This window comes from Balaenoptera acutorostrata, chromosome 9, assembly GCF_949987535.1.
Source record: "Balaenoptera acutorostrata chromosome 9, mBalAcu1.1, whole genome shotgun sequence".
Lineage (NCBI taxonomy): Eukaryota > Metazoa > Chordata > Mammalia > Artiodactyla > Balaenopteridae > Balaenoptera > Balaenoptera acutorostrata.
Genome location: NC_080072.1, coordinates 114194816 through 114222286, shown reverse-complemented (window position 1 = coordinate 114222286; position 27471 = coordinate 114194816).

Sequence of the window (27471 nt, the reverse complement as noted above, 5' to 3'; positions counted from 1 at the left end):
CGGCTGTGTTTATGCCGCTTTACACCCCCTTGACTCACTTACAGAGAGATATCAATACATAGGTTTGAAGATTCTTACTAGTTAGATATAATCTTGTGCGGTGAATAGGGGGTGTTGAGTCCAGTTCACTGAAAAAGGAATAGGTCTTGTCTCTTACATATTGGGTTTATGGAACGGTATCTGAGCTAATTCGAAACCCTTGTTTTATGCATCACCCCACCTCACCTTGCCCGTTCAGCAGCCATAGTGTGCTTCCTAAACGTGTGACTCTGTTCTGTTTTGTAATTCAGTTCAAGTGTAGCGGTTTTTACATTCCCTCTAGAAGTGATATCTTATGATAAGTGTCTTTTTCTGTGTGACTTATTTCACTTAGAATCGTCGTACCTAAATCCACTCATCGTGCTGCTACTAGCCTTATGACGTTGATTTCATGGCTGAGTGATATTCCATTGTACATGAGACCACAACTTCTTTATCCATTTTTCTCTTTCCTAGGATATTTAAGGTGTAATGAAGTGGGGGTTCTTGTCAACAGAGCAGCCCTAAACTTTGGGGTGCCTGTGTCTTGCTGATTTTTAGTTTTCCCAACTTATACGCCCATGAGTGGAAGTGCCCTATGCTCTCCAAGCTGTGTTTTTTAGATGTTTCAGAACACACCGTACACTTCTCCAGAGTGGCTGTTGGCAATTTACATCCCACCCATCAGCGTAGCAAGGCTCCCATTAATCCATGGCCGGTCCTGCACTTCTGGTTTGGACACTTTTTTCCGCATGGCCCTTTTGCCCGCTGGGAAGCGAGACTTCTTTGGAGCGCTGATTTGCCTTTCCAGGTTGCTTGGTTGGCCAAAAAGGGCGTATGCGTTTTTTCCTGAATATATTCAGGAAAAAACGCATACGCCCTTTTTGGCCAAGGGCATCATTGTCCACGTTTGGCCGCTTTTCATGTGCTTTCAAGGCGATTCGAATCTACCTCCTGAAATCTGTTTCCTGCAATTCTGCCTTGCTTTCAAAGCCTCTTCGTTGCCTTCCCTTAATATATTTGTGGACGAGAGGTATCATTTAAAACTCTGCAGGTTTGTGAATTGCAGTGCCCCTGAGCTCCATTTTTCATCTCGCTTTTTTGGGAGCTGGCCGCAAAAGCGCAGGATTGCTTCAGGCCCTCTTCTGGTTCTGGGGGGCAGGCTGAGCTTGTGCTTAATTCTTCTTCCTGATGGGAAAATAGAGTGACCTGTGCCTGTCCCAACACCTAGAGCTAGTCTCTCATTGGTTCCCCCTCTTCCCGTTCATCCTCAGGACAAATTGCAACCTGTACGGAACAGGAGGTTAAAGGTGCTGATTCTCCAAGGAGGGAGATGGCTAGTAAATCGGCTGGAATGGCGAACCCGAGCCAAGGAGATGAGAAATGAGGTGCGTTTTAGAAACCTTTCCCGATCACACGGTGTACCATCTTCTGGGTTTCTCATGCCTGTTTTCGACGTAGGAAGATGCCCTTGAACCTGGAGATTTGGGACCCATGGGATGGGTACCATGCAGTATTACTTGAAAGGGTCTGCGTTGGCTCACCCAACCTCACCGAACCTCTCAGCCCCAAGAGTGTCCACCCTTATGTCTCAATCAGCTGTGGGTCTAGATATGGTCAATCCAGGTTGCATCACAGCCCCTGAACGAATTTTGTAAGAATTTCTCTCTCTTTCACTGTCTTTGTTTCACGGGTTTTGAAAAGTAATTTATTTTTATAATGGGGTTTAGCTGCTTTTCACGGCTGTGTTTATGCCGCTTTACACCCCCTTGACTCACTTACAGAGAGATATCAATACATAGGTTTGAAGATTCTTACTAGTCAGATATATTCTTGTGCGGTGAATAGGGGGTGTTGAGTCCAGTTCACTGAAAAAGGAATAGGTCTTGTCTCTTACATATTGGGTTTATGGAACGGTATCTGAGCTAATTTGAAACCCTTGTTTTATGCATCACCCCACCTCACCTTTCCCGTTCAGCAGCCATAGTGTGTTTTCTAAACGTGTGACTCTGTTCTGTTTTGTAATTCAGTTCAAGTGTAGCGGTTTTTACATTCCCTCTAGAAGTGATATCTTATGATAAGTGTCTTTTTCTGTGTGACTTATTTCACTTAGAATCGTCGTACCTAAATCCACTCATCGTGCTGCTACTAGCCTTATGACGTTGATTTCATGGCTGAGTGATACTCCATTGTACATGAGGACCACAACTTCTTTATACATTTTTCTCTTTCCTAGGATATTTAAGGTGTAATGAAGTGGGGGTTCTTGTCAACAGAGCAGCCCTAAACTTTGGGGTGCCTGTGTCTTGCTGATTTTTAGTTTTCCCAACTTATACGCCCATGAGTGGAAGTGCCCTATGCTCTCCAAGCTGTGTTTTTTAGATGTTTCAGAACACACCGTACACTTCTCCAGAGTGGCTGTTGGCAATTTACATCCCACCCATCAGCGTAGCAAGGCTCCCATTTCTCCATGGCCGGTCCTGCACTTCTGGTTTGGACACTTTTTTCCGCATGGCCCTTTTGCCCGCTGGGAAGCGAGACTTCTTTGGAGCGCTGATTGGCCTTTCCAGGTTGCTTGGTTGGCCAAAAAGGGCGTATGCGTTTTTTCCTGCATATATTCAGGAAAAAACGCATACGCCCTTTTTGGCCAAGGGCATCATTGTCCACGTTTGGCCGCTTTTCATGTGCTTTCAAGGCGATTCGAATCTACCTCCTGAAATCTGTTTCCTGCAATTCTGCCTTGCTTTCAAAGCCTCTTCGTTGCCTTCCCTTAATATATTTGTGGACGAGAGGTATCATTTAAAACTCTGCAGGTTTGTGAATTGCAGTGCCCCTGAGCTCCATTTTTCAACTCGCTTTTTTGGGAGCTGGCCGCAAAAGCGCAGGATTGCTTCAGGCCCTCTTCTGGTTCTGGGGGGCAGGCTGAGCTTGTGCTTAATTCTTCTTCCTGATGGGAAAATAGAGTGACCTGTGCCTGTCCCAACACCTAGAGCTAGTCTCTCATTGGTTCCCCCTCTTCCCGTTCATCCTCAGGACAAATTGCAACCTGTACGGAACAGGAGGTTAAAGGTGCTGATTCTCCAAGGAGGGAGATGGCTAGTAAATCGGCTGGAATGGCGAACCCGAGCCAAGGAGATGAGAAATGAGGTGCGTTTTAGAAACCTTTCCCGATCACACGGTGTACCATCTTCTGGGTTTCTCATGCCTGTTTTCGACGTAGGAAGATGCCCTTGAACCTGGAGATTTGGGACCCATGGGATGGGTACCATGCAGTATTACTTGAAAGGGTCTGCGTTGGCTCACCCAACCTCACCGAACCTCTCAGCCCCAAGAGTGTCCACCCTTATGTCTCAATCAGCTGTGGGTCTAGATATGGTCAATCCAGGTTGCATCACAGCCCCTGAACGAATTTTGTAAGAATTTCTGTCTCTTTCACTGTCTTTGTTTCACGGGTTTTGAAAAGTAATTTATTTTTATAATGGGGTTTAGCTGCTTTTCACGGCTGTGTTTATGCCGCTTTACACCCCCTTGACCCACTTACAGAGAGATATCAATACATAGGTTTGAAGATTCTTACTAGTCAGATATATTCTTGTGCGGTGAATAGGGGGTGTTGAGTCCAGTTCACTGAAAAAGGAATAGGTCTTGTCTCTTACATATTGGGTTTATGGAACGGTATCTGAGCTAATTTGAAACCCTTGTTTTATGCATCACCCCACCTCACCTTTCCCGTTCAGCAGCCATAGTGTGTTTCCTAAACGTGTGACTCTGTTCTGTTTTGTAATTCAGTTCAAGTGTAGCGGTTTTTACATTCCCTCTAGAAGTGATATCTTATGATAAGTGTCTTTTTCTGTGTGACTTATTTCACTTAGAATCGTCGTACCTAAATCCACTCATCGTGCTGCTACTAGCCTTATGACGTTGATTTCATGGCTGAGTGATATTCCATTGTACATGAGGACCACAACTTCTTTATCCATTTTTCTCTTTCCTAGGATATTTAAGGTGTAATGAAGTGGGGGTTCTTGTCAACAGAGCAGCCCTAAAGTTTGGGGTGCCTGTGTCTTGCTGATTTTTAGTTTTCCCAACTTATACGCCCATGAGTGGAAGTGCCCTATGCTCTCCAAGCTGTGTTTTTTAGATGTTTCAGAACACACCGTACACTTCTCCAGAGTGGCTGTTGGCAATTTACATCCCACCCATCAGCGTAGCAAGGCTCCCATTTCTCCATGGCCGGTCCTGCACTTCTGGTTTGGACACTTTTTTCCGCATGGCCCTTTTGCCCGCTGGGAAGCGAGACTTCTTTGGAGCGCTGATTGGCCTTTCCAGGTTGCTTGGTTGGCCAAAAAGGGCGTATGCGTTTTTTCCTGAATATATTCAGGAAAAAACGCATACGCCCTTTTTGGCCAAGGGCATCATTGTCCACGTTTGGCCGCTTTTCATGTGCTTTCAAGGCGATTCGAATCTACCTCCTGAAATCTGTTTCCTGCAATTCTGCCTTGCTTTCAAAGCCTCTTCGTTGCCTTCCCTTAATATATTTGTGGACGAGAGGTATCATTTAAAACTCTGCAGGTTTGTGAATTGCAGTGCCCCTGAGCTCCATTTTTCAACTCGCTTTTTTGGGAGCTGGCCGCAAAAGCGCAGGATTGCTTCAGGCCCTCTTCTGGTTCTGGGGGGCAGGCTGAGCTTGTGCTTAATTCTTCTTCCTGATGGGAAAATAGAGTGACCTGTGCCTGTCCCAACACCTAGAGCTAGTCTCTCATTGGTTCCCCCTCTTCCCGTTCATCCTCAGGACAAATTGCAACCTGTACGGAACAGGAGGTTAAAGGTGCTGATTCTCCAAGGAGGGAGATGGCTAGTAAATCGGCTGGAATGGCGAACCCGAGCCAAGGAGATGAGAAATGAGGTGCGTTTTAGAAACCTTTCCCGATCACACGGTGTACCATCTTCTGGGTTTCTCATGCCTGTTTTCGACGTAGGAAGATGCCCTTGAACCTGGAGATTTGGGACCCATGGGATGGGTACCATGCAGTATTACTTGAAAGGGTCTGAGTTGGCTCACCCAACCACACCGAACCTCTCAGCCCCAAGAGTGTCCACCCTTATGTCTCAATCAGCTGTGGGTCTAGATATGGTCAATCCAGGTTGCATCACAGCCCCTGAACGAATTTTGGAAGAATTTCTCTCTCTTTCACTGTCTTTGTTTCACGGGTTTTGAAAAGTAATTTATTTTTATAATGGGGTTTAGCTGCTTTTCACGGCTGTGTTTATGCCGCTTTACACCCCCTTGACTCACTTACAGAGAGATATCAATACATAGGTTTGAAGATTCTTACTAGTCAGATATATTCTTGTGCGGTGAATAGGGGGTGTTGAGTCCAGTTCACTGAAAAAGGAATAGGTCTTGTCTCTTACATATTGGGTTTATGGAACGGTATCTGAGCTAATTTGAAACCCTTGTTTTATGCATCACCCCACCTCACCTTTCCCTTTCAGCAGCCATAGTGTGTTTCCTAAACGTGTGACTCTGTTCTGTTTTGTAATTCAGTTCAAGTGTAGCGGTTTTTACATTCCCTCTAGAAGTGATATCTTATGATAAGTGTCTTTTTCTGTGTGACTTATTTCACTTAGAATCGTCGTACCCAAATCCACTCATCGTGCTGCTACTAGCCTTATGACGTTGATTTCATGGCTGAGTGATATTCCATTGTACATGAGGACCACAACTTCTTTATCCATTTTTCTCTTTCCTAGGATATTTAAGGTGTAATGAAGTGGGGGTTCTTGTCAACAGAGCAGCCCTAAACTTTGGGGTGCCTGTGTCTTGCTGATTTTTAGTTTTCCCAACTTATACGCCCATGAGTGGAAGTGCCCTATGCTCTCCAAGCTGTGTTTTTTAGATGTTTCAGAACACACCGTACACTTCTCCAGAGTGGCTGTTGGCAGTTTACATCCCACCCATCAGCGTAGCAAGGCTCCCATTTCTCCATGGCCGGTCCTGCACTTCTGGTTTGGACACTTTTTTCCGCATGGCCCTTTTGCCCGCTGGGAAGCGAGACTTCTTTGGAGCGCTGATTTGCCTTTCCAAGTTGCTTGGTTGGCCAAAGAGGGCGTATGCGTTTTTTCCTGCATATATTCAGGAAAAAACGCATACGCCCTTTTTGGCCAAGGGCATCATTGTCCACGTTTTGCCGCTTTTCATGTGCTTTCAAGGCGATTCGAATCTACCTCCTGAAATCTGTTTCCTGCAATTCTGCCTTGCTTTCAAAGCCTCTTCGTTGCCTTCCCTTAATATATTTGTGGACGAGAGGTATCATTTAAAACTCTGCAGGTTTCTGAATTGCAGTGCCCCTGAGCTCCATTTTTCAACTCGCTTTTTTGGGAGCTGGCCGCAAAAGCGCAGGATTGCTTCAGGCCCTCTTCTGGTTCTGGGGGGCAGGCTGAGCTTGTGCTTAATTCTTCTTCCTGATGGGAAAATAGAGTGACCTGTGCCTGTCCCAACACCTAGAGCTAGTCTCTCATTGGTTCCCCCTCTTCCCGTTCATCCTCAGGACAAATTGCAACCTGTACGGAACAGGAGGTTAAAGGTGCTGATTCTCCAAGGAGGTAGATGGCTAGTAAATCGGCTGGAATGGCGAACCCGAGCCAAGGAGATGAGAAATGAGGTGCGTTTTAGAAACCTTTCCCGATCACACGGTGTACCATCTTCTGGGTTTCTCATGCCTGTTTTCGACGTAGGAAGATGCCCTTGAACCTGGAGATTTGGGACCCATGAGATGGGTACCATGCAGTATTACTTGAAAGGGTCTGCGTTGGCTCACCCAACCACACCGAACCTCTCAGCCCCAAGAGTGTCCACCCTTATGTCTCAATCAGCTGTGGGTCTAGATATGGTCAATCCAGGTTGCATCACAGCCCCTGAACGAATTTTGTAAGAATTTCTCTCTCTTTCACTGTCTTTGTTTCACGGGTTTTGAAAAGTAATTTATTTTTATAATGGGGTTTAGCTGCTTTTCACGGCTGTGTTTATGCCGCTTTACACCCCCTTGACTCACTTACAGAGAGATATCAATACATAGGTTTGAAGATTCTTACTAGTCAGATATATTCTTGTGCGGTGAATAGGGGGTGTTGAGTCCAGTTCACTGAAAAAGGAATAGGTCTTGTCTCTTACATATTGGGTTTATGGAACGGTATCTGAGCTAATTTGAAACCCTTGTTTTATGCATCACCCCACCTCACCTTTCCCGTTCAGCAGCCATAGTGTGTTTCCTAAACGTGTGACTCTGTTCTGTTTTGTAATTCAGTTCAAGTGTAGCGGTTTTTACATTCCCTCTAGAAGTGATATCTTATGATAAGTGTCTTTTTCTGTGTGACTTATTTCACTTAGAATCGTCGTACCTAAATCCACTCATCGTGCTGCTACTAGCCTTATGACGTTGATTTCATGGCTGAGTGATACTCCATTGTACATGAGGACCACAACTTCTTTATCCATTTTTCTCTTTCCTAGGATATTTAAGGTGTAATGAAGTGGGGGTTCTTGTCAACAGAGCAGCCCTAAACTTTGGGGTGCCTGTGTCTTGCTGATTTTTAGTTTTCCCAACTTATACGCCCATGAGTGGAAGTGCCCTATGCTCTCCAAGCTGTGTTTTTTAGATGTTTCAGAACACACCGTACACTTCTCCAGAGTGGCTGTTGGCAATTTACATCCCACCCATCAGCGTAGCAAGGCTCCCATTTCTCCATGGCCGGTCCTGCACTTCTGGTTTGGACACTTTTTTCCGCATGGCCCTTTTGCCCGCTGGGAAGCGAGACTTCTTTGGAGCGCTGATTGGCCTTTCCAGGTTGCTTGGTTGGCCAAAAAGGGCGTATGCGTTTTTTCCTGCATATATTCAGGAAAAAACGCATACGCACTTTTTGGCCAAGGGCATCATTGTCCACGTTTGGCCGCTTTTCATGTGCTTTCAAGGCGATTCGAATCTACCTCCTGAAATCTGTTTCCTGCAATTCTGCCTTGCTTTCAAAGCCTCTTCGTTGCCTTCCCTTAATATATTTGTGGACGAGAGGTATCATTTAAAACTCTGCAGGTTTGTGAATTGCAGTGCCCCTGAGCTCCATTTTTCAACTCGCTTTTTTGGGAGCTGGCCGCAAAAGCGCAGGATTGCTTCAGGCCCTCTTCTGGTTCTGGGGGGCAGGCTGAGCTTGTGCTTAATTCTTCTTCCTGATGGGAAAATAGAGTGACCTGTGCCTGTCCCAACACCTAGAGCTAGTCTCTCATTGGTTCCCCCTCTTCCCGTTCATCCTCAGGACAAATTGCAACCTGTACGGAACAGGAGGTTAAAGGTGCTGATTCTCCAAGGAGGGAGATGGCTAGTAAATCGGCTGGAATGGCGAACCCGAGCCAAGGAGATGAGAAATGAGGTGCGTTTTAGAAACCTTTCCCGATCACACGGTGTACCATCTTCTGGGTTTCTCATGCCTGTTTTCGACATAGGAAGATGCCCTTGAACCTGGAGATTTGGGACCCATGGGATGGGTACCATGCAGTATTACTTGAAAGGGTCTGCGTTGGCTCACCCAACCTCACCGAACCTCTCAGCCCCAAGAGTGTCCACCCTTATGTCTCAATCAGCTGTGGGTCTAGATATGGTCAATCCAGGTTGCATCACAGCCCCTGAACGAATTTTGTAAGAATTTCTCTCTCTTTCACTGTCTTTGTTTCACGGGTTTTGAAAAGTAATTTATTTTTATAATGGGGTTTAGCTGCTTTTCACGGCTGTGTTTATGCCGCTTTACACCCCCTTGACTCACTTACAGAGAGATATCAATACATAGGTTTGAAGATTCTTACTAGTCAGATATATTCTTGTGTGGTGAATAGGGGGTGTTGAGTCCAGTTCACTGAAAAAGGAATAGGTCTTGTCTCTTACATATTGGGTTTATGGAACGGTATCTGAGCTAATTTGAAACCCTTGTTTTATGCATCACCCCACCTCACCTTTCCCGTTCAGCAGCCATAGTGTGTTTCCTAAACGTGTGACTCTGTTCTGTTTTGTAATTCAGTTCAAGTGTAGCGGTTTTTACATTCCCTCTAGAAGTGATATCTTATGATAAGTGTCTTTTTCTGTGTGACTTATTTCACTTAGAATCGTCGTACCTAAATCCACTCATCGTGCTGCTACTAGCCTTATGACGTTGATTTCATGGCTGAGTGATATTCCATTGTACATGAGGACCACAACTTCTTTATCCATTTTTCTCTTTCCTAGGATATTTAAGGTGTAATGAAGTGGGGGTTCTTGTCAACAGAGCAGCCCTAAAGTTTGGGGTGCCTGTGTCTTGCTGATTTTTAGTTTTCCCAACTTATACGCCCATGAGTGGAAGTGCCCTATGCTCTCCAAGCTGTGTTTTTTTAGATGTTTCAGAACACACCGTACACTTCTCCAGAGTGGCTGTTGGCAATTTACATCCCACCCATCAGCGTAGCAAGGCTCCATTTCTCCATGGCCGGTCCTGCACTTCTGGTTTGGACACTTTTTTCCGCATGGCCCTTTTGCCCGCTGGGAAGCGAGACTTCTTTGGAGCGCTGATTGGCCTTTCCAGGTTGCTTGGTTGGCCAAAAAGGGCGTATGCGTTTTTTCCTGCATATATTCAGGAAAAAACGCATACGCCCTTTTTGGCGAAGGGCATCATTGTCCACGTTTTGCCGCTTTTCATGTGCTTTCAAGGCGATTCGAATCTACCTCCTGAAATCTGTTTCCTGCAATTCTGCCTTGCTTTCAAAGCCTCTTCGTTGCCTTCCCTTAATATATTTGTGGACGAGAGGTATCATTTAAAACTCTGCAGGTTTGTGAATTGCAGTGCCCCTGAGCTCCATTTTTCAACTCGCTTTTTTGGAGCTGGCCGCAAAAGCGCAGGATTGCTTCAGGCCCTCTTCTGGTTCCGGGGGGGCAGGCTGAGCTTGTGCTTAATTTTCTTCCTGATGGGAAAATAGAGTGACCTGTGCCTGTCCCAACACCTAGAGCTAGTCTCTCATTGGTTCCCCCTCTTCCGTTCATCCTCAGGACAAATTGCAACCTGTACGGAACAGGAGGTTAAAGGTGCTGATTCTCCAAGGAGGGAGATGGCTAGTAAATCGGCTGGAATGGCGAACCCGAGCCAAGGAGATGAGAAATGAGGTGCGTTTTAGAAACCTTTCCCGATCACACGGTGTACCATCTTCTGGGTTTCTCATGCCTGTTTTCGACGTAGGAAGATGCCCTTGAACCTGGAGATTTGGGACCCATGGGATGGGTACCATGCAGTATTACTTGAAAGGGTCTGCGTTGGCTCACCCAACCACACCGAACCTCTCAGCCCCAAGAGTGTCCACCCTTATGTCTCAATCAGCTGTGGGTCTAGATATGGTCAATCCAGGTTGCATCACAGCCCCTGAACGAATTTTGGAAGAATTTCTCTCTCTTTCACTGTCTTTGTTTCACGGGTTTTGAAAAGTAATTTATTTTATAATGGGGTTTAGCTGCTTTTCACGGCTGTGTTTATGCCGCTTTACACCCCTTGACTCACTTACAGAGAGATATCAATACATAGGTTTGAAGATTCTTACTAGTCAGATATATTCTTGTGCGGTGAATAGGGGGTGTTGAGTCCAGTTCACTGAAAAAGGAATAGGTCTTGTCTCTTACATATTGGGTTTATGGAACGGTATCTGAGCTAATTTGAAACCCTTGTTTTATGCATCACCCCACCTCACCTTTCCCGTTCAGCAGCCATAGTGTGTTTCCTAAACGTGTGACTCTGTTCTGTTTTGTAATTCAGTTCAAGTGTAGCGGTTTTTACATTCCCTCTAGAAGTGATATCTTATGATAAGTGTCTTTTTCTGTGTGACTTATTTCACTTAGAATCGTCGTACCTAAATCCACTCATCGTGCTGCTACTAGCCTTATGACGTTGATTTCATGGCTGAGTGATATTCCATTGTACATGAGGACCACAACTTCTTTATCCATTTTTCTCTTTCCTAGGATATTTAAGGTGTAATGAAGTGGGGGTTCTTGTCAACAGAGAAGCCCTAAACTTTGGGGTGCCTGTGTCTTGCTGATTTTTAGTTTTCCCAACTTATACGCCCATGAGTGGAAGTGCCCTATGCTCTCCAAGCTGTGTTTTTTAGATGTTTCAGAACACACCGTACACTTCTCCAGAGTGGCTGTTGGCAATTTACATCCCACCCATCAGCGTAGCAAGGCTCGCATTTCTCCATGGCCGGTCCTGCACTTCTAGTTTGGACACTTTTTTCCGCATGGCCCTTTTGCCCGCTGGGAAGCGAGACTTCTTTGGAGCGCTGATTGGCCTTTCCAGGTTGCTTGGTTGGCCAAAAAGGGCGTATGCGTTTTTTCCTGCATATATTCAGGAAAAAACGCATACGCCCTTTTTGGCCAAGGGCATCATTGTCCACGTTTTGCCGCTTTTCATGTGCTTTCAAGGCGATTCGAATCTACCTCCTGAAATCTGTTTCCTGCAATTCTGCCTTGCTTTCAAAGCCTCTTCGTTGCCTTCCCTTAATATATTTGTGGACGAGAGGTATCATTTAAAACTCTGCAGGTTTGTGAATTGCAGTGCCCCTGAGCTCCATTTTTCAACTCGCTTTTTTGGGAGCTGGCCGCAAAAGCGCAGGATTGCTTCAGGCCCTCTTCTGGTTCTGGGGGGCAGGCTGAGCTTGTGCTTAATTCTTCTTCCTGATGGGAAAATAGAGTGACCTGTGCCTGTCCCAACACCTAGAGCTAGTCTGTCATTGGTACCCCTCTTCCCGTTCATCCTCAGGACAAATTGCAACCTGTACGGAACAGGAGGTTAAAGGTGCTGATTCTCCAAGGAGGGAGATGGCTAGTAAATCGGCTGGAATGGCGAACCCGAGCCAAGGAGATGAGAAATGAGGTGCGTTTTAGAAACCTTTCCCGATCACACGGTGTACCATCTTCTGGGTTTCTCATGCCTGTTTTCGACGTAGGAAGATGCCCTTGAACCTGGAGATTTGGGACCCATGGGATGGGTACCATGCAGTATTACTTGAAAGGGTCTGCGTTGGCTCACCCAACCACACCGAACCTCTCAGCCCCAAGAGTGTCCACCCTTATGTCTCAATCAGCTGTGGGTCTAGATATGGTCAATCCAGGTTGCATCACAGCCCCTGAACGAATTTTGGAAGAATTTCTCTCTCTTTCACTGTCTTTGTTTCACGGGTTTTGAAAAGTAATTTATTTTTATAATGGGGTTTAGCTGCTTTTCACGGCTGTGTTTATGCCGCTTTACACCCCCTTGACTCACTTACAGAGAGATATCAATACATAGGTTTGAAGATTCTTACTAGTCAGATATATTCTTGTGCGGTGAATAGGGGGTGTTGAGTCCAGTTCACTGAAAAAGGAATAGGTCTTGTCTCTTACATATTGGGTTTATGGAACGGTATCTGAGCTAATTTGAAACCCTTGTTTTATGCATCACCCCACCTCACCTTTCCCGTTCAGCAGCCATAGTGTGTTTCCTAAACGTGTGACTCTGTTCTGTTTTGTAATTCAGTTCAAGTGTAGCGGTTTTTACATTCCCTCTAGAAGTGATATCTTATGATAAGTGTCTTTTTCTGTGTGACTTATTTCACTTAGAATCGTCGTACCTAAATCCACTCATCGTGCTGCTACTAGCCTTATGACGTTGATTTCATGGCTGAGTGATATTCCATTGTACATGAGGACCACAACTTCTTTATCCATTTTTCTCTTTCCTAGGATATTTAAGGTGTAATGAAGTGGGGGTTCTTGTCAACAGAGCAGCCCTAAAGTTTGGGGTGCCTGTGTCTTGCTGATTTTTAGTTTTCCCAACTTATACGCCCATGAGTGGAAGTGCCCTATGCTCTCCAAGCTGTGTTTTTTAGATGTTTCAGAACACACCGTACACTTCTCCAGAGTGGCTGTTGGCAATTTACATCCCACCCATCAGCGTAGCAAGGCTCCCATTTCTCCATGGCCGGTCCTGCACTTCTGGTTTGGACACTTTTTTCCGCATGGCCCTTTTGCCCGCTGGGAAGCGAGACTTCTTTGGAGCGCTGATTGGCCTTTCCAGGTTGCTTGGTTGGCCAAAAAGGGCGTATGCGTTTTTTCCTGCATATATTCAGGAAAAAACGCATACGCCCTTTTTGGCGAAGGGCATCATTGTCCACGTTTTGCCGCTTTTCATGTGCTTTCAAGGCGATTCGAATCTACCTCCTGAAATCTGTTTCCTGCAATTCTGCCTTGCTTTCAAAGCCTCTTCGTTGCCTTCCCTTAATATATTTGTGGACGAGAGGTATCATTTAAAACTCTGCAGGTTTGTGAATTGCAGTGCCCCTGAGCTCCATTTTTCAACTCGCTTTTTTGGGAGCTGGCCGCAAAAGCGCAGGATTGCTTCAGGCCCTCTTCTGGTTCCGGGGGGGCAGGCTGAGCTTGTGCTTAATTTTTCTTCCTGATGGGAAAATAGAGTGACCTGTGCCTGTCCCAACACCTAGAGCTAGTCTCTCATTGGTTCCCCCTCTTCCCGTTCATCCTCAGGACAAATTGCAACCTGTACGGAACAGGAGGTTAAAGGTGCTGATTCTCCAAGGAGGGAGATGGCTAGTAAATCGGCTGGAATGGCGAACCCGAGCCAAGGAGATGAGAAATGAGGTGCGTTTTAGAAACCTTTCCCGATCACACGGTGTACCATCTTCTGGGTTTCTCATGCCTGTTTTCGACGTAGGAAGATGCCCTTGAACCTGGAGATTTGGGACCCATGGGATGGGTACCATGCAGTATTACTTGAAAGGGTCTGCGTTGGCTCACCCAACCACACCGAACCTCTCAGCCCCAAGAGTGTCCACCCTTATGTCTCAATCAGCTGTGGGTCTAGATATGGTCAATCCAGGTTGCATCACAGCCCCTGAACGAATTTTGGAAGAATTTCTCTCTCTTTCACTGTCTTTGTTTCACGGGTTTTGAAAAGTAATTTATTTTTATAATGGGGTTTAGCTGCTTTTCACGGCTGTGTTTATGCCGCTTTACACCCCCTTGACTCACTTACAGAGAGATATCAATACATAGGTTTGAAGATTCTTACTAGTCAGATATATTCTTGTGCGGTGAATAGGGGGTGTTGAGTCCAGTTCACTGAAAAAGGAATAGGTCTTGTCTCTTACATATTGGGTTTATGGAACGGTATCTGAGCTAATTTGAAACCCTTGTTTTATGCATCACCCCACCTCACCTTTCCCGTTCAGCAGCCATAGTGTGTTTCCTAAACGTGTGACTCTGTTCTGTTTTGTAATTCAGTTCAAGTGTAGCGGTTTTTACATTCCCTCTAGAAGTGATATCTTATGATAAGTGTCTTTTTCTGTGTGACTTATTTCACTTAGAATCGTCGTACCTAAATCCACTCATCGTGCTGCTACTAGCCTTATGACGTTGATTTCATGGCTGAGTGATATTCCATTGTACATGAGGACCACAACTTCTTTATCCATTTTTCTCTTTCCTAGGATATTTAAGGTGTAATGAAGTGGGGGTTCTTGTCAACAGAGAAGCCCTAAACTTTGGGGTGCCTGTGTCTTGCTGATTTTTAGTTTTCCCAACTTATACGCCCATGAGTGGAAGTGCCCTATGCTCTCCAAGCTGTGTTTTTTAGATGTTTCAGAACACACCGTACACTTCTCCAGAGTGGCTGTTGGCAATTTACATCCCACCCATCAGCGTAGCAAGGCTCGCATTTCTCCATGGCCGGTCCTGCACTTCTAGTTTGGACACTTTTTTCCGCATGGCCCTTTTGCCCGCTGGGAAGCGAGACTTCTTTGGAGCGCTGATTGGCCTTTCCAGGTTGCTTGGTTGGCCAAAAAGGGCGTATGCGTTTTTTCCTGCATATATTCAGGAAAAAACGCATACGCCCTTTTTGGCCAAGGGCATCATTGTCCACGTTTTGCCGCTTTTCATGTGCTTTCAAGGCGATTCGAATCTACCTCCTGAAATCTGTTTCCTGCAATTCTGCCTTGCTTTCAAAGCCTCTTCGTTGCCTTCCCTTAATATATTTGTGGACGAGAGGTATCATTTAAAACTCTGCAGGTTTGTGAATTGCAGTGCCCCTGAGCTCCATTTTTCAACTCGCTTTTTTGGGAGCTGGCCGCAAAAGCGCAGGATTGCTTCAGGCCCTCTTCTGGTTCTGGGGGGCAGGCTGAGCTTGTGCTTAATTCTTCTTCCTGATGGGAAAATAGAGTGACCTGTGCCTGTCCCAACACCTAGAGCTAGTCTGTCATTGGTACCCCTCTTCCCGTTCATCCTCAGGACAAATTGCAACCTGTACGGAACAGGAGGTTAAAGGTGCTGATTCTCCAAGGAGGGAGATGGCTAGTAAATCGGCTGGAATGGCGAACCCGAGCCAAGGAGATGAGAAATGAGGTGCGTTTTAGAAACCTTTCCCGATCACACGGTGTACCATCTTCTGGGTTTCTCATGCCTGTTTTCGACGTAGGAAGATGCCCTTGAACCTGGAGATTTGGGACCCATGGGATGGGTACCATGCAGTATTACTTGAAAGGGTCTGCGTTGGCTCACCCAACCACACCGAACCTCTCAGCCCCAAGAGTGTCCACCCTTATGTCTCAATCAGCTGTGGGTCTAGATATGGTCAATCCAGGTTGCATCACAGCCCCTGAACGAATTTTGGAAGAATTTCTCTCTCTTTCACTGTCTTTGTTTCACGGGTTTTGAAAAGTAATTTATTTTTATAATGGGGTTTAGCTGCTTTTCACGGCTGTGTTTATGCCGCTTTACACCCCCTTGACTCACTTACAGAGAGATATCAATACATAGGTTTGAAGATTCTTACTAGTCAGATATATTCTTGTGCGGTGAATAGGGGGTGTTGAGTCCAGTTCACTGAAAAAGGAATAGGTCTTGTCTCTTACATATTGGGTTTATGGAACGGTATCTGAGCTAATTTGAAACCCTTGTTTTATGCATCACCCCACCTCACCTTTCCCGTTCAGCAGCCATAGTGTGTTTCCTAAACGTGTGACTCTGTTCTGTTTTGTAATTCAGTTCAAGTGTAGCGGTTTTTACATTCCCTCTAGAAGTGATATCTTATGATAAGTGTCTTTTTCTGTGTGACTTATTTCACTTAGAATCGTCGTACCTAAATCCACTCATCGTGCTGCTACTAGCCTTATGACGTTGATTTCATGGCTGAGTGATATTCCATTGTACATGAGGACCACAACTTCTTTATCCATTTTTCTCTTTCCTAGGATATTTAAGGTGTAATGAAGTGGGGGTTCTTGTCAACAGAGCAGCCCTAAACTTTGGGGTGCCTGTGTCTTGCTGATTTTTAGTTTTCCCAACTTATACGCCCATGAGTGGAAGTGCCCTATGCTCTCCAAGCTGTGTTTTTTAGATGTTTCAGAACACACCGTACACTTCTCCAGAGTGGCTGTTGGCAATTTACATCCCACCCATCAGCGTAGCAAGGCTCCCATTTCTCCATGGCCGGTCCTGCACTTCTGGTTTGGACACTTTTTTCCGCATGGCCCTTTTGCCCGCTGGGAAGCGAGACTTCTTTGGAGCGCTGATTGGCCTTTCCAGGTTGCTTGGTTGGCCAAAAAGGGCGTATGCGTTTTTTCCTGAATATATTCAGGAAAAAACGCATACGCCCTTTTTGGCCAAGGGCATCATTGTCCACGTTTTGCCGCTTTTCATGTGCTTTCAAGGCGATTCGAATCTACCTCCTGAAATCTGTTTCCTGCAATTCTGCCTTGCTTTCAAAGCCTCTTCGTTGCCTTCCCTTAATATATTTGTGGACGAGAGGTATCATTTAAAACTCTGCAGGTTTGTGAATTGCAGTGCCCCTGAGCTCCATTTTTCAACTCGCTTTTTTGGGAGCTGGCCGCAAAAGCGCAGGATTGCTTCAGGCCCTCTTCTGGTTCTGGGGGGCAGGCTGAGCTTGTGCTTAATTCTTCTTCCTGATGGGAAAATAGAGTGACCTGTGCCTGTCCCAACACCTAGAGCTAGTCTCTCATTGGTTACCCCTCTTCCCGTTCATCCTCAGGACAAATTGCAACCTGTACGGAACAGGAGGTTAAAGGTGCTGATTCTCCAAGGAGGGAGATGGCTAGTAAATCGGCTGGAATGGCGAACCCGAGCCAAGGAGATGAGAAATGAGGTGCGTTTTAGAAACCTTTCCCGATCACACGGTGTACCATCTTCTGGGTTTCTCATGCCTGTTTTCGACGTAGGAAGATGCCCTTGAACCTGGAGATTTGGGACCCATGGGATGGGTACCATGCAGTATTACTTGAAAGGGTCTGCGTTGGCTCACCCAACCTCACCGAACCTCTCAGCCCCAAGAGTGTCCACCCTTATGTCTCAATCAGCTGTGGGTGTAGATATGCTCAATCCAGGTTGCATCACAGCCCCTGAACGAATTTTGGAAGAATTTCTCTCTCTTTCACTGTCTTTGTTTCACGGGTTTTGAAAAGTAATTTATTTTTATAATGGGGTTTAGCTGCTTTTCACGGCTGTGTTTATGCCGCTTTACACCCCCTTGACTCACTTACAGAGAGATATCAATACATAGGTTTGAAGATTCTTACTAGTCAGATATATTCTTGTGCGGTGAATAGGGGGTGTTGAGTCCAGTTCACTGAAAAAGGAATAGGTCTTGTCTCTTACATATTGGGTTTATGGAATGGTATCTGAGCTAAATTGAAACCCTTGTTTTATGCATCACCCCACCTCACCTTTCCCGTTCAGCAGCCATAGTGTGTTTCCTAAACGTGTGACTCTGTTCTGTTTTGTAATTCAGTTCAAGTGTAGCGGTTTTTACATTCCGTCTAGAAGTGATATCTTATGATAAGTGTCTTTTTCTGTGTGACTTATTTCACTTAGAATCGTCGTACCTAAATCCACTCATCGTGCTGCTACTAGCCTTATGACGTTGATTTCATGGCTGAGTGATATTCCATTGTACATGAGGACCACAACTTCTTTATCCATTTTTCTCTTTCCTAGGATATTTAAGGTGTAATGAAGTGGGGGTTCTTGTCAACAGAGCAGCCCTAAACTTTGGGGTGCCTGTGTCTTGCTGATTTTTAGTTTTCCCAACTTATACGCCCATGAGTGGAAGTGCCCTATGCTCTCCAAGCTGTGTTTTTTAGATGTTTCAGAACACACCGTACACTTCTCCAGAGTGGCTATTGGCAATTTACATCCCACCCATCAGCGTAGCAAGGCTCCCATTTCTCCATGGCCGGTCCTGCACTTCTGGTTTGGACACTTTTTTCCGCATGGCCCTTTTGCCCGCTGGGAAGCGAGACTTCTTTGGAGCGCTGATTGGCCTTTCCAGGTTGCTTGGTTGGCCAAAAAGGGCGTATGCGTTTTTTCCTGAATATATTCAGGAAAAAACGCATACGCCCTTTTTGGCCAAGGGCATCATTGTCCACGTTTTGCTGCTTTTCATGTGCTTTCAAGGCGATTCGAATCTACCTCCTGAAATCTGTTTCCTGCAATTCTGCCTTGCTTTCAAAGCCTCTTCGTTGCCTTCCCTTAATATATTTGTGGACGAGAGGTATCATTTAAAACTCTGCAGGTTTGTGAATTGCAGTGCCCCTGAGCTCCATTTTTCAACTCGCTTTTTTGGGAGCTGGCCGCAAAAGCGCAGGATTGCTTCAGGCACTCTTCTGGTTCTGGGGGGCAGGCTGAGCTTGTGCTTAATTCTTCTTCCTGATGGGAAAATAGAGTGACCTGTGCCTGTCCCAACACCTAGAGCTAGTCTCTCATTGGTTACCCCTCTTCCCGTTCATCCTCAGGACAAATTGCAACCTGTACGGAACAGGAGGTTAAAGGTGCTGATTCTCCAAGGAGGGAGATGGCTAGTAAATCGGCTGGAATGGCGAACCCGAGCCAAGGAGATGAGAAATGAGGTGCGTTTTAGAAACCTTTCCCGATCACACGGTGTACCATCTTCTGGGTTTCTCATGCCTGTTTTCGACGTAGGAAGATGCCCTTGAACCTGGAGATTTGGGACCCATGGGATGGGTACCATGCAGTATTACTTGAAAGGGTCTGCGTTGGCTCACCCAACCTCACCGAACCTCTCAGCCCCAAGAGTGTCCACCCTTATGTCTCAATCAGCTGTGGGTCTAGATATGGTCAATCCAGGTTGCATCACAGCCCCTGAACGAATTTTGGAAGAATTTCTCTCTCTTTCACTGTCTTTGTTTCACGGGTTTTGAAAAGTAATTTATTTTTATAATGGGGTTTAGCTGCTTTTCACGGCTGTGTTTATGCCGCTTTACACCCCCTTGACTCACTTACAGAGAGATATCAATACATAGGTTTGAAGATTCTTACTAGTCAGATATATTCTTGTGCGGTGAATAGGGGGTGTTGAGTCCAGTTCACTGAAAAAGGAATAGGTCTTGTCTCTTACATATTGGGTTTATGGAATGGTATCTGAGCTAAATTGAAACCCTTGTTTTATGCATCACCCCACCTCACCTTTCCCGTTCAGCAGCCATAGTGTGTTTCCTAAACGTGTGACTCTGTTCTGTTTTGTAATTCAGTTCAAGTGTAGCGGTTTTTACATTCCGTCTAGAAGTGATATCTTATGATAAGTGTCTTTTTCTGTGTGACTTATTTCACTTAGAATCGTCGTACCTAAATCCACTCATCGTGCTGCTACTAGCCTTATGACGTTGATTTCATGGCTGAGTGATATTCCATTGTACATGAGGACCACAACTTCTTTATCCATTTTTCTCTTTCCTAGGATATTTAAGGTGTAATGAAGTGGGGGTTCTTGTCAACAGAGCAGCCCTAAACTTTGGGGTGCCTGTGTCTTGCTGATTTTTAGTTTTCCCAACTTATACGCCCATGAGTGGAAGTGCCCTATGCTCTCCAAGCTGTGTTTTTTAGATGTTTCAGAACACACCGTACACTTCTCCAGAGTGGCTGTTGGCAATTTATATCCCACCCATCAGCGTAGCAAGGCTCCCATTTCTCCATGGCCGGTCCTGCACTTCTGGTTTGGACACATTTTTCCGCATGGCCCTTTTGCCCGCTGGGAAGCGAGACTTCTTTGGAGCGCTGATTGGCCTTTCCAGGTTGCTTGGTTGGCCAAAAAGGGCGTATGCGTTTTTTCCTGAATATATTCAGGAAAAAACGCATACGCCCTTTTTGGCCAAGGGCATCATTGTCCACGTTTGGCCGCTTTTCATGTGCTTTCAAGGCGATTCGAATCTACCTCCTGAAATCTGTTTCCTGCAATTCTGCCTTGCTTTCAAAGCCTCTTCGTTGCCTTCCCTTAATATATTTGTGGACGAGAGGTATCATTTAAAACTCTGCAGGTTTGTGAATTGCAGTGCCCCTGAGCTCCATTTTTCATCTCGCTTTTTTGGGAGCTGGCCGCAAAAGCGCAGGATTGCTTCAGGCACTCTTCTGGTTCTGGGGGGCAGGCTGAGCTTGTGCTTAATTCTTCTTCCTGATGGGAAAATAGAGTGACCTGTGCCTGTCCCAACACCTAGAGCTAGTCTCTCATTGGTTCCCCCTCTTCCCGTTCATCCTCAGGACAAATTGCAACCTGTACGGAACAGGAGGTTAAAGGTGCTGATTCTCCAAGGAGGGAGATGGCTAGTAAATCGGCTGGAATGGCGAACCCGAGCCAAGGAGATGAGAAATGAGGTGCGTTTTAGAAACCTTTCCCGATCACACGGTGTACCATCTTCTGGGTTTCTCATGCCTGTTTTCGACGTAGGAAGATGCCCTTGAACCTGCAGATTTGGGACCCATGGGATGGGTACCATGCAGTATTACTTGAAAGGGTCTGCGTTGGCTCACCCAACCTCACCGAACCTCTCAGCCCCAAGAGTGTCCACCCTTATGTCTCAATCAGCTGTGGGTCTGGATATGGTCAATCCAGGTTGCATCACAGCCCCTGAACGAATTTTGTAAGAATTTCTCTCTCTTTCACTGTCTATGTTTCACGGGTTTTGAAAAGTAATTTATTTTTATAATGGGGTTTAGCTGCTTTTCACGGCTGTGTTTATGCCGCTTTACACCCCCTTGACTCACTTACAGAGAGATATCAATAGATAGGTTTGAAGATTCTTACTAGTCAGATATATTCTTGTGCGGTGAATAGGGGGTGTTGAGTCCAGTTCACTGAAAAAGGAATAGGTCTTGTCTCTTACATATTGGGTTTATGGAATGGTATCTGAGCTAATTTGAAACCCTTGTTTTATGCATCACCCCACCTCACCTTTCCCGTTCAGCAGCCATAGTGTGTTTTCTAAACGTGTGACTCTGTTCTGTTTTGTAATTCAGTTCAAGTGTAGCGGTTTTTACATTCCCTCTTGAAGTGATATCTTATGATAAGTGTCTTTTTCTGTGTTACTTATTTCACTTAGAATCGTCGTACCTAAATCCACTCATCGTGCTGCTACAAGCCTTATGACGTTGATTTCATGGCTGAGTGATATTCCATTGTACATGAGACCACAACTTCTTTATCCATTTTTCTCTTTCCTAGGATATTTAAGGTGTAATGAAGTGGGGGTTCTTGTCAACAGAGCAGCCCTAAACTTTGGGGTGCCTGTGTCTTGCTGATTTTTAGTTTTCCCAATTTATACGCCCATGAGTGGAAGTGCCCTATGCTCTCCATGCTGTGTTTTTTAGATGTTTCAGAACACACCGTACACTTCTCCAGAGTGGCTGTTGGCAATTTACATCCCACCCATCAGCGTAGCAAGGCTCCCATTTCTCCATGGCCGGTCCTGCACTTCTGGTTTGGACACTTTTTTCCGCATGGCCCTTTTGCCCGCTGGGAAGCGAGACTTCTTTGGAGCGCTGATTGGCCTTTCCAGGTTGCTTGGTTGGCCAAAAAGGGCATATGCGTTTTTTCCTGAATATATTCAGGAAAAAACGCATACGCCCTTTTTGGCCAAGGGCATCATTGTCCACGTTTGGCCGCTTTTCATGTGCTTTCAAGGCGATTCGAATCTACCTCCTGAAATCTGTTTCCTGCAATTCTGCCTTGCTTTCAAAGCCTCTTCGTTGCCTTCCCTTAATATATTTGTGGACGAGAGGTATCATTTAAAACTCTGCAGGTTTGTGAATTGCAGTGCCCCTGAGCTCCATTTTTCATCTCGCTTTTTTGGGAGCTGGCCGCAAAAGCGCAGGATTGCTTCAGGCCCTCTTCTGGTTCTGGAGGGCAGGCTGAGCTTGTGCTTAATTCTTCTTCCTGATGGGAAAATAGAGTGACCTGTGCCTGTCCCAACACCTAGAGCTAGTCTCTCATTGGTTCCCCCTCTTCCCGTTCATCCTCAGGACAAATTGCAACCTGTACGGAACAGGAGGTTAAAGGTGCTGATTCTCCAAGGAGGGAGATGGCTAGTAAATCGGCTGGAATGGCGAACCCGAGCCAAGGAGATGAGAAATGAGGTGCGTTTTAGAAACCTTTCCCGATCACACGGTGTACCATCTTCTGGGTTTCTCATGCCTGTTTTCGACGTAGGAAGATGCCCTTGAACCTGGAGATTTGGGACCCATGGGATGGGTACCATGCAGTATTACTTGAAAGGGTCTGCGTTGGCTCACCCAACCTCACCGAACCTCTCAGCCCCAAGAGTGTCCACCCTTATGTCTCAATCAGCTGTGGGTCTAGATATGGTCAATCCAGGTTGCATCACAGCCCCTGAACGAATTTTGGAAGAATTTCTCTCTCTTTCACTGTCTTTGTTTCACGGGTTTTGAAAAGTAATTTATTTTTATAATGGGGTTTAGCTGCTTTTCACGGCTGTGTTTATGCCGCTTTACACCCCCTTGACTCACTTACAGAGAGATATCAATACATAGGTTTGAAGATTCTTACTAGTCAGATATATTCTTGTGTGGTGAATAGGGGGTGTTGAGTCCAGTTCACTGAAAAAGGAATAGGTCTTGTCTCTTACATATTGGGTTTATGGAACGGTATCTGAGCTAATTTGAAACCCTTGTTTTATGCATCACCCCACCTCACCTTTCCCGTTCAGCAGCCATAGTGTGTTTCCTAAACGTGTGACTCTGTTCTGTTTTGTAATTCAGTTCAAGTGTAGCGGTTTTTACATTCCCTCTAGAAGTGATATCTTATGATAAGTGTCTTTTTCTGTGTGACTTATTTCACTTAGAATCGTCGTACCTAAATCCACTCATCGTGCTGCTACTAGCCTTATGACGTTGATTTCATGGCTGAGTGATATTCCATTGTACATGAGGACCACAACTTCTTTATCCATTTTTCTCTTTCCTAGGATATTTAAGGTGTAATGAAGTGGGGGTTCTTGTCAACAGAGCAGCCCTAAACTTTGGGGTGCCTGTGTCTTGCTGATTTTTAGTTTTCCTAACTTATACGCCCATGAGTGGAAGTGCCCTATGCTCTCCAAGCTGTGTTTTTTAGATGTTTCAGAATACACCGTACACTTCTCCAGAGTGGCTGTTGGCAATTTACATCCTACCCATCAGCGTAGCAAGGCTCCCATTTCTCCATGGCCGGTCCTGCACTTCTGGTTTGGACACTTTTTTCCGCATGGCCCTTTTGCCCGCTGGGAAGCGAGACTTCTTTGGAGCGCTGATTGGCCTTTCCAGGTTGCTTGGTTGGCCAAAAAGGGCGTATGCGTTTTTTCCTGAATATATTCAGGAAAAAACGCATACGCCCTTTTTGGCCAAGGGCATCATTGTCCACGTTTTGCTGCTTTTCATGTGCTTTCAAGGCGATTCGAATCTACCTCCTGAAATCTGTTTCCTGCAATTCTGCCTTGCTTTCAAAGCCTCTTCGTTGCCTTCCCTTAATATATTTGTGGACGAGAGGTATCATTTAAAACTCTGCAGGTTTGTGAATTGCAGTGCCCCTGAGCTCCATTTTTCATCTCGCTTTTTTGGGAGCTGGCCGCAAAAGTGCAGGATTGCTTCAGGCCCTCTTCTGGTTCTGGGGGGCAGGCTGAGCTTGTGCTTAATTCTTCTTCCTGATGGGAAAATAGAGTGACCTGTGCCTGTCCCAACACCTAGAGCTAGTCTCTCATTGGTTCCCCCTCTTCCCGTTCATCCTCAGGACAAATTGCAACCTGTACGGAACAGGAGGTTAAAGGTGCTGATTCTCCAAGGAGGGAGATGGCTAGTAAATCGGCTGTAATGGCGAACCCGAGCCAAGGAGATGAGAAATGAGGTGCGTTTTAGAAACCTTTCCCGATCACACGGTGTACCATCTTCTGGGTTTCTCATGCCTGTTTTCGACGTAGGAAGGTGCCCTTGAACCTGGAGATTTGGGACCCATGGGATGGGTACCATGCAGTATTACTTGAAAGGGTCTGCGTTGGCTCACCCAACCTCACCGAACCTCTCAGCCCCAAGAGTGTCCACCCTTATGTCTCAATCAGCTGTGGGTCTAGATATGGTCAATCCAGGTTGCATCACAGCCCCTGAACGAATTTTGTAAGAATTTCTCTCTCTTTCACTGTCTTTGTTTCACGGGTTTTGAAAAGTAATTTATTTTTATAATGGGGTTTAGCTGCTTTTCACGGCTGTGTTTATGCCGCTTTACACCCCCTTGACTCACTTACAGAGAGATATCAATACATAGGTTTGAAGATTCTTACTAGTCAGATATATTCTTGTGCGGTGAATAGGGGGTGTTGAGTCCAGTTCACTGAAAAAGGAATAGGTCTTGTCTCTTACATATTGGGTTTATGGAACGGTATCTGAGCTAATTTGAAACCCTTGTTTTATGCATCACCCCACCTCACCTTTCCCGTTCAGCAGCCATAGTGTGTTTCCTAAACGTGTGACTCTGTTCTGTTTTGTAATTCAGTTCAAGTGTAGCGGTTTTTACATTCCCTCTAGAAGTGATATCTTATGATAAGTGTCTTTTTCTGTGTGACTTATTTCACTTAGAATCGTCGTACCTAAATCCACTCATCGTGCTGCTACTAGCCTTATGACGTTGATTTCATGGCTGAGTGATATTCCATTGTACATGAGGACCACAACTTCTTTATCCATTTTTCTCTTTCCTAGGATATTTAAGGTGTAATGAAGTGGGGGTTCTTGTCAACAGAGCAGCCCTAAACTTTGGGGTGCCTGTGTCTTGCTGATTTTTAGTTTTCCCAACTTATACGCCCATGAGTGGAAGTGCCCTATGCTCTCCAAGCTGTGTTTTTTAGATGTTTCAGAACACACCGTACACTTCTCCAGAGTGGCTGTTGGCAATTTACATCCCACCCATCAGCGTAGCAAGGCTCCCATTTCTCCATGGCCGGTCCTGCACTTCTGGTTTGGACACTTTTTTCCGCATGGCCCTTTTGCCCGCTGGGAAGCGAGACTTCTTTGGAGCGCTGATTGGCCTTTCCAGGTTGCTTGGTTGGCCAAAAAGGGCGTATGCGTTTTTTCCTGAATATATTCAGGAAAAAACGCATACGCCCTTTTTGGCCAAGGGCATCATTGTCCACGTTTGGCCGCTTTTCATGTGCTTTCAAGGCGATTCGAATCTACCTCCTGAAATCTGTTTCCTGCAATTCTGCCTTGCTTTCAAAGCCTCTTCGTTGCCTTCCCTTAATATATTTGTGGACGAGAGGTATCATTTAAAACTCTGCAGGTTTGTGAATTGCAGTGCCCCTGAGCTCCATTTTTCATCTCGCTTTTTTGGGAGCTGGCCGCAAAAGCGCAGGATTGCTTCAGGCCCTCTTCTGGTTCTGGGGGGCAGGCTGAGCTTGTGCTTAATTCTTCTTCCTGATGGGAAAATAGAGTGACCTGTGCCTGTCCCAACACCTAGAGCTAGTCTCTCATTGGTTCCCCCTCTTCCCGTTCATCCTCAGGACAAATTGCAACCTGTACGGAACAGGAGGTTAAAGGTGCTGATTCTCCAAGGAGGGAGATGGCTAGTAAATCGGCTGGAATGGCGAACCCGAGCCAAGGAGATGAGAAATGAGGTGCGTTTTAGAAACCTTTCCCGATCACACGGTGTACCATCTTCTGGGTTTCTCATGCCTGTTTTCGACGTAGGAAGATGCCCTTGAACCTGGAGATTTGGGACCCATGGGATGGGTACCATGCAGTATTACTTGAAAGGGTCTGCGTTGGCTCACCCAACCTCACCGAACCTCTCAGCCCCAAGAGTGTCCACCCTTATGTCTCAATCAGCTGTGGGTCTAGATATGGTCAATCCAGGTTGCATCACAGCCCCTGAACGAATTTTGGAAGAATTTCTCTCTCTTTCACTATCTATGTTTCACGGGTTTTGAAAAGTAATTTATTTTTATAATGGGGTTTACTGCTTTTCACAGCTGTGTTTATGCCGCTTTACACCCCTTGACTCACTTACAGAGAGATATCAATAGATAGGTTTGAAGATTCTTACTAGTCAGATATATTCTTGTGCGGTGAATAGGGGGTGTTGAGTGCAGTTCACTGAGCAAGGAATAGGTCTTGTCTCTTACATATTGGGTTTATGGAACGGTATCTGAGCTAATTTGAAACCCTTGTTTTATGCATCACCCCACCTCACCTTTCCCGTTCAGCAGCCATAGTGTGTTTCCTAAACGTGTGACTGTGTTCTGTTTTGTAATTCAGTTCAAGTGTAGCGGTTTTTACATTCCCTCTCTAAGTGATATCTTATGATAAGTGTCTTTTTCTGTGTGACTTATTTCACTTAGAATCGTCGTACCTATATCCACTCATCGTGCTGCTACTAGCCTTATGACGTTGATTTCATGGCTGAGTGATATTCCATTGTACATGAGACCACAACTTCTTTATCCATTTTTCTCTTTCCTAGGATATTTAAGGTGTAATGAAGTGGGGGTTCTTGTCAACAGAGCAGCCCTAAACTTTGGGGTGCCTGTGTCTTGCTGATTTTTAGTTTTCCCAATTTATACGCCCATGAGTGGAAGTGCCCTATGCTCTCCAAGCTGTGTTTTTTAGATGTTTCAGAACACACCGTACACTTCTCCAGAGTGGCTGTTGGCAATTTACATCCCACCCATCAGCGTAGCAAGGCTCCCATTTCTCCATGGCCGGTCCTGCACTTCTGGTTTGGACACTTTTTTCCGCATGGCCCTTTTGCCCGCTGGGAAGCGAGACTTCTTTGGAGCGCTGATTTGCCTTTCCAGGTTGCTTGGTTGGCCAAAAAGGGCGTATGCGTTTTTTCCTGAATATATTCAGGAAAAAACGCATACGCCCTTTTTGGCCAAGGGCATCATTGTCCACGTTTGGCCGCTTTTCATGTGCTTTCAAGGCGATTCGAATCTACCTCCTGAAATCTGTTTCCTGCAATTCTGCCTTGCTTTCAAAGCCTCTTCGTTGCCTTCCCTTAATATATTTGTGGACGAGAGGTATCATTTAAAACTCTCCAGGTTTTTGAATTGCAGTGCCCCTG